The sequence below is a fragment of the Nicotiana attenuata genome, unplaced genomic scaffold (genome assembly GCF_001879085.1).
Source record: "Nicotiana attenuata strain UT unplaced genomic scaffold, NIATTr2, whole genome shotgun sequence".
In the NCBI taxonomy this organism is placed as follows: domain Eukaryota; kingdom Viridiplantae; phylum Streptophyta; class Magnoliopsida; order Solanales; family Solanaceae; genus Nicotiana; species Nicotiana attenuata.
The window spans coordinates 31,686-39,850 of NW_017674964.1; positions in this window are offsets into that span (position 1 = coordinate 31,686).

The following is an 8,165-nucleotide window of genomic DNA, read 5'->3' on the forward strand; positions in this document are numbered from 1 at the left end:
CCTAATAATATCAACACCCCAGCGCCCCATCCCCTCACTTTCCCCATCTCCTCTCTCTCTCTAAACCCTAACTCCCCATCTCCTTTCTTCTTTTTCTTTTTCTTCTTCACTCCTCCCACAACCCAACCCACTTCCCCCAACCTCCATTCCTCTCACTCTCTACTCATCCCAGGTATGGCATGCTTCTCCATCTCTTCTATTGTAGTTTTGTTTTAATATTTATGCTAGTCCATGTTTTAATTGTGTAGCATTTCTAGTAGATTTTTGTTCTTTTGCTTTTCATTTTTGTGGTTTCTTGTTGATGGGTTATGTGCACAATGTGTCAAGTAGTGGGTGCACAATGTTGTAGAGATGTGTATGTTTGTGGGTGTTAGACTAATTGTTGTGGGGGGAATGGGAGAAGTGCAAATTGTTGATTTGGGGGATGAATTGAAGTATCCATGAGGGCTAATGTGTTAGGATAGTGTCTTGTTCACAAGGTGTTTGTGGAATTGCCCCAATGGAATTTTAAGGGCTAATGTGACCATGGTTGTGGCGAAGTCTGAGTAAACACCCGTGGTTCACACAACTCATACCCTCACTGATAGGAGATTCTGTGTTGACAGGTACAATGCAACCATCTAGGAAGAGACGCACAACAGGGTCCTCCGCTAATGGACCCGGCAGTTCTTCGCGAGCTCGGGGTCAACCTAGTGCGGAACAATTTGACCACACCAGGTTTGTCTCTAAGAAAGTGGAGGACCAATATAATGCCAAAGCGTCAAAGAAATTGTTACCGGAGGTGCATATTGACCGGGCAGCTTTGCAAGCGGAATGCCCGAATATCTTTGCTGAGTTGAGGAGGTGCCAGCTGGACATCTTCTTTGAGGAACCGGAGGAGGCTAATGTACAGATGGTGAGGGAATTCTATGCTAACTGCCCGGAACATGAGAATGGGGTTGTTGTTGTACGCAATACCCGAGTAATTGCGTCCCTCGAGGCCATCCGCCGGGTGTACCGACTACCAGTATTCACGGGGTACATGGATGCTTACATTGCTTATCATCGCCCAAGGGTCAATTGGGCACCAATTCTTGATGTCATATGTGTGCCTGATAGGGAGTTTATATGGATAAAGCATCTGATAACATTGAACTCACAGTCTCTCAATTGGGAGGCTAAGTGTTGGCTTACCATTATCAACAGCCGCTTGCTACCCTCTAGCAACACGACTGATGTCAATGGGCCACGGGCAGCGGCTATCTACAGTTTTATGACCCACCAGAACTTTGATGTCGCCCGGCTCCTCCATGATGAGATGTTCATTCGCTCACCTGAGATACTCAAAGGTTTTTACTTCCCTTCTCTGGTCACCAAGCTGTGCCGTGTTGCTCGAGTCCCTGAAAACCTTAGAGTTGATGGGAAATTACCATTGAAAGCCCCATTCCGTGCAAGCAAAATAGGAATTGGAAGAGAGCCGGTGGTGATAGTTGAGGATGATGAAGCTGACGAGGAGACTGAGGTTGTTGCTGTCCCACCACCTCTAAGAATGGATGGGGCGGGCCCATTACAGCCCTGCTAAAGTACCCATCTGACAGCCCTAGAGGAGGAAATGGCTGGTCTCCGCACTTCGGTCACTAACCTGGGCACCCGAGTTGACACTCTGGCCACTCAACAGGCCAAGTCAGAGAAAAAGATTATGGGATGGCTTCGAGCGCTAGGACGAGCATGTCACATCGATCCTAGCACCGTCTCTGATCAGGATTGAGCTTCAGGGAATTCCCATTACCTTACTCTGCCTTCTATTTGTTGACATGGGGACATGCCAAATTTTAAGTGTGGGGTGAGGGATGGCTATTGTTGTATAAAGATTGTATAACTGTGTATGATGTTGCTTTCTTTCTTTTTGATTGTTTGGTATCGTAGGGTCATGTAGTTAACTTCGACTTGGACCGAAGACGGACACATTTCGACAGGTCTCTTTAGGGACATTAGTCGAACAAAAAAAAAGAGAATATAAGGACTCTTCCTGATGACGGATATTTGAGACAGTTTCTTGAGGAAAGTAAGTCTAGAGAAAAGACCAAAAAGATTTTTTTATTTTAGGTAGTGTAGTAACTCCCCCTTGGTTTTTCTTTGGGCCACGGTTCTTTTCCAAGGGTTTAGCTTGAACCGGGTGTAGGTAGTTTTTTTTTGTTTTTAGTTTTTAGTTAGTATTAATGGGCTACGAGCTGAAATAGAAAGAGAAACCCTTGGCGTAGATTCACCTGAACACAGTAGACACTAGAGTGTAACGCTTAGTCTCAGGGGTTGACTCTTGCTAAAGTGCCTTAAAGTTGTATGTTTGTAACTGACTTGAACACTCAAAAGAGAGTGTCTTGATAAACCAATCTGGAGTGAGTCATGTGCCATATGTGTGAGTTGTACTGTATTCTATGCTTTACATTTGATGCCTAGAACTTGCCCTGTGTGTCTGCAAAGCGAAATAGTAGCTTCATTCAGTCTTAGAAGTGATATAGGCAAATCTTTGTTAAGCCAGATATATAAAGTAAACCCACCTAAATGTAATACATCGTAGTTAACCCCGTTGATCCTATAAGCCCGTTTCTATGGCAATCACATTGCGAACATTACCCAATTATTTGAATAGCCATCTATTTGAATCCCTTTTACCTCCCATGAGCACTTGAATGGACTGGAAATATGCAAAAGTTAAAGTGTGGGGTAGTGGTTTGGTTTTTTAGTGGAACCAATGAAATAGAGGAAAGGTGCAGTTTTTGGAAAAGTAAAAGAAGAAGCACCACTTAAAAAAAGAAGAGAAATGGATAGATGTAGTAGTTGGTAAGTGGTGGTTTGATACAAATGCACCTGAAGGAATGGGATGTTATAAATAAAAATGTGGGGGAACATCTGGTTGACATAAGTGTGATCTTGAAGGTCAATGTGACTGTATTAAAAGTGCTTAGGGAGGTTAGTCACTATACACAAATATATCATACCCGTCCCTTAGCCTACGTTAACCTTTTTCTTGCTCTAGTTTGAGAGCTAATGCTAAAAATGGGATGAAATGGCCTTGTGCCATTAATGGAAACATTACTATGTTTTCTCTTTTTTGTTGCCATTGACAAGAGTGTATAGAAGAAACTATAGCTGTGTGTGTGTGTGAGAAAATATAGAGTTTTGAGTATAGTTCTTGGACAAATATATATATATAGAGAGAGAGAGGGGGGTCATGAAGTAAGTTTTTAAACTTTCTCTCTTTTAATTTCTTGAATTATGATCTGCTATCATTATCAAGTCTTTTTTTAATTCTCAATAAAAGAGAGATTTTGGAAACCATGTGAATATATTCTTAACAGACTAACAATTCCAAAATGTAAAATATAAATTAACATTTTGGTCAGGTGTTTGTTTGTCTTACTTGATTCTTTAAATAGTAACAATGTGATCAAGATAATGCATGGAAATTGACATAGTAGTTGAAATATCTATACTTGTATAATGTATTGTTTGAATATTTTGTGCAGCTATTTTTTTGGAAGCAGCCGTAGGACAAATTTAAAACAAAGACCTATACATGTTGCAGAAGCATATTCGACTTTTTTTTTTTAAGTTTATAATTGTTTTGCACCATCATGTTAAATTATCTACAATATTAGGTTACTGCATGTAACAAGCATGATCTGGAAATCTAAAAAAATATTGTATAGTAAATAACGGATTTAACTCCTCTCCATTTCCTAATCTCTCCATTTCTCCAAGTTCCTACTTGGNTATTCCAAACCCTTAATAGCTAAAGAAGCTCGCCCAAGAAAGCATCAAGCTTGTTTTTAGACTACTTTGGAGGCAAGAACAAGTGTGAGAAGAGCAACCAAACATTAGAGTTTTTCTATCTTCTCTTTATTATTGCAATTACACATTATGAATAATTTAGTAGTTTTATCTTGTTTCGTTATGAGTAGCTAATTCCTTAGTCTAGGGTTTTGATGGAACCTATTGAAGGATGAACTTCTTGTTATGTTAATATAGTTTGCCCAGTTTAATCTCTATTTGTTCACTACGTTCTTGTTGTAGTTAATTGACAGGATCCTCAATTAGTTGTGCCTATTTAGTGTGCATAACACGGGAGAGAGTGCATATTTAGGTAATTGTTGAACAACACCACTCCCAAAGTATATAAGGGATCAATAACCGAGGGTTTAAAGGCGGGATTAGGGATAACAAAGCCTTGGGTGCAATCTAAAGTGAGCTGTAATAAATAAAGCCAGCTAGCGTAACTCGGGAGAGTGCGTCTAGTAAATTATCGTTATTACTAGGGGAGGAGATTTACGGTAATAAGAGTGCTCATGATTGATAGAGACGATTAGGCAATTCTATGTGAAACATAACCGGAAGGGAATCCATCAATAGGGAAAATCATAACCTTAGATCTTTCTCTTAACTGTTTACACCTTAATCATAGTTAGTCTTTATTTGCTTAATTACCTTCATTCTTAGTTAGTAGAAACATCCTCACTTGTTATTCAGAACGTTTGGGAAGTTGATTACGTAGAATTTCATAAGTCTAACGAGAGTAATTGATAGGTTAATTCCTTGTGGGTTCGACTCTAGGCTAAATACTCAGATTATATTTGCAACGCCCGCTTAGTCCTTTTTATAAGGCATAGTTGGGCGAGATCAGAACCCAACATAATTAGTTAATGAGAAACTATGTTAAATGTTTTAAAAGGCGGGGGCGTGAGGCGAGGCATTTTACCTCTGAAGGGGCGAGGCGTAAGCCCTGAGACATAGGGAGTAAGTCACACGGATATTTTAATTTTACTAATTTCAAGAATTTTAAGATAGTATAAAATAAAAAAATAGTTATAAAAATTACATTAAAATCACAAAATTATAACAATTAATCTATTTAAAATACTTGTAAATTATAATGCGACTAATAATACGTAAAGTATGACATATATCATAATATGCAAATTAGTTGCAACGTCGTTACAACTTAAACATCAAAAGTAATGTATGCGATACGAAATATTATATGTATCTCTTAATGAGTATGAATCTTGAAAGAATTTCGATATTATAATTTAATTTTTTTTAAAATACTCCTTTTATTTAATATGCTTTCAATTTGAAAGAGAATTTATATAAAAACATAATTCACAATTTAAATATGATTCTCTAGCATCATTTATTTTTAAGTTTCAACAAGTTAATAAAGTGACACATAATTAACCATACTATACCATGATAACTAATTATTTGTTAATAGTTGTGCTAGCTAATACCGAGCTATTAAACTAATAAATATTGTATCTCGTAAACCTGGAAAAAATAATATTTAGAAAAATAATTATAAAATAATTATGGACTATTATACAATAAAGACATAACAAAAGTTAATAAGTAAATACTTTTTAATTGAAAGATTTATTTAAAATTTACTATCGTAGCAGTCTTAATGGATAGCGTGCAATAATTTTTATTTTAATTATGACATAAAATACTCTCAATTTAATGATTTATGATTAATAAAAAAAAGTAATTTTGAATAGTCAACGATTTATTAAGAAAATTTGAGGATTTACAAGGTTAGTTACAAACAATTGCATAAAGTTCTTCTATTAGGCGAGCTCAGTACGCTGGGCGTGTCCGGGGCGTAAGTCCCGATGGCCGAGGCGTAAGTCTCACGGAACTAAGCCCCACATATAAACCCAGAGGCTTTTTACGAGTGCTCCACCCCGGGGCGAGTCCCAATTCTGCCTTTTAAAACAGAGATGTTAGCATTTGACCTTTCATGGTATGATGTGATGGAACTGTCATATATATATATATATTTAGTTAAATTTCTCTTAAAAGTCATCAAACTATTTTCTTAATTATATTGGTTATGTAACTACTCAAATATCTATGCGTTCCAATTCCATTTTTCAGTAAGTATTTCGTTTACTGAATTATCTTTGTTATGTCCACTTTCGTCTCCTTTGTAAATGCTGAGAATTTTTTTTTTTTTTTTTGTCAAAAATTCCCTCCCAATTTAGGAGGATTTATAGTGTTTTCACACTTCCCCTCCAGCATGACTCGAACTCAGAACCTAACGATCGTGAGTGAAAGTGCTTTACCAACTGAGCAAACCTCACTTGTCTGTTACACATTATCAGTTTAAGCTTCGAAAGCTGAAACTTCAACACTAACGATGATGAACGTAAATCATGTACTGGTGGTAACAAATATGTTATTGTCAAATATGTGTTATTGATTTTTCTTGCTATTGGTTTTTGCTACTTAATTTAATAGGTCTTCCTCTTCCTCATATTAGAATTCTTTCCTTCTCCTTGTTAATTCTTCTTTATTTTATGGCTTTCAAAGAACTGTTGAAGGTGCAGTTTAATTGGAGACAATCTTTTGGTATTTCATGCCGCTATTATTCTACTGAGTTTTCCTCTAAACAGTGATTTTCATTTGGAATTGAACCCCTTTTCTATATATACTTGAAAATTAGATTAGGTGTTTCGTAGGGGTGTACATGGATCGGGTTGGTTCGTTTTTTATCAAAACCAAACCAAATCAACTATATCGATTTGGATTGGTTCGGTTTTGGCGGGTTTTTCGGGTTTTTTGTTACTTAAATATTGTTTCAATCTTACTTTGTTAAATTTTTGATAAATAAATATATGTTTAGTAAAAATTTAAAAAATTGACAAACATTTTATCTATAAAATATTTTTTATGGGAAAATCTACTTAGTAACACATGATAGTTATTTTTTTAGTCGTTGGACAATAATTTTTCGTTGATGTACACTTTCAAGGTTAACCGAATTTAGTAATTGAACATAAAAATCAATATGATACCTACATAATGATAACCACTTCAAATTCGAAAAAGATATATAAGAATTTAATAGATCTTGGCATATGAATATGGAAGAACAAAGAGATTGACGCATTTCAGTAACACTTGATAAGAAAGTGATCATACAACCCATTATTTAAGGTTAATAAATATGAAGCATCATATTTTATTAAATCTTATATCCCGTAAGAGAACCCCAAATATTTCTAGACATTTTTTCAAAGAAATTCTATATATAATCTTAAAATTATATATTTATATGTCGGTATGGTCCAGATTTTTTAACTCAATACCAAACCAAATCAAACCAAACCTAATCGGGTTTTTTAATCGGTTTAATTTGACTTTTCGGTTTTCCGATTCGGTTTGTACGCCTCTAGTGTTTCATATCCCTTTGGTATTGTATATTGACGTCTTAAATATATAAAACAAAAATAAGTCTCCAAAAACTTTGTATTTGTATCTCCATAAGGCACTTTATTCGTTTAGACTACATAAGTGTGCTATATTGCTAGATAAGTCAAAGTGCTACACATACAGTAACATTTATGCCGGTTTGTTATGCATGCATCGTATCTACCTAGCTGTATTTAGTTGTTCAACTTCGCAGTTTATATATTATCTTATTAATTTGCATTCAATAATCAAGTTTGAGCTTGTATTTTTCTCTTTTAAATTTTTTGCAACTTATCACACATGTTTTAATATTTATTTAAAAAAAAAATAATTGGGATACACGTGCAACACACATGTCCAGGAAGTAGTCTCATCATAAAGAAAGAGATCTTGAAAGGAAGATTAGGGTGCCAAGTCTTAGAACTTGTTACGGAGTGATTCTTAGGCCTCATTTGTTGCACTTAATAGAGGTCTGAATCTTAATCATTCAGATCTCAGACATTAAGTGCGTTTGTTGTTAAAGTCTGAATCTTAATTATTCAGATCTTGATCATTAAGTGTGTTTGTTTTTTTTTTTACTTTACAACCACTTAATGGGTGTGAATAGGTTTGTATGATTAAGTATAACAGAGACTTAATTTCATTAAGATGCTATCACATATTAATTGCCGCCACCGCCTACCATATCAACTACCACCATGCCACCACCACCACCATACTCAACCACCACCACCATCCCTACGCCACCAGCATCCTCAATCATAGCCGCCACCATTATCGACCATCACCACCCACCATCCCCACCACTCCGACCACCATCATTGTCACCCACAATCAACACCCATCCACCTCAACTACCACAGCTAACCACCCCATCACCATCAACAACCACAGTCGGCACTGCCCATCATTATAACCTACCACCACCCATTAAG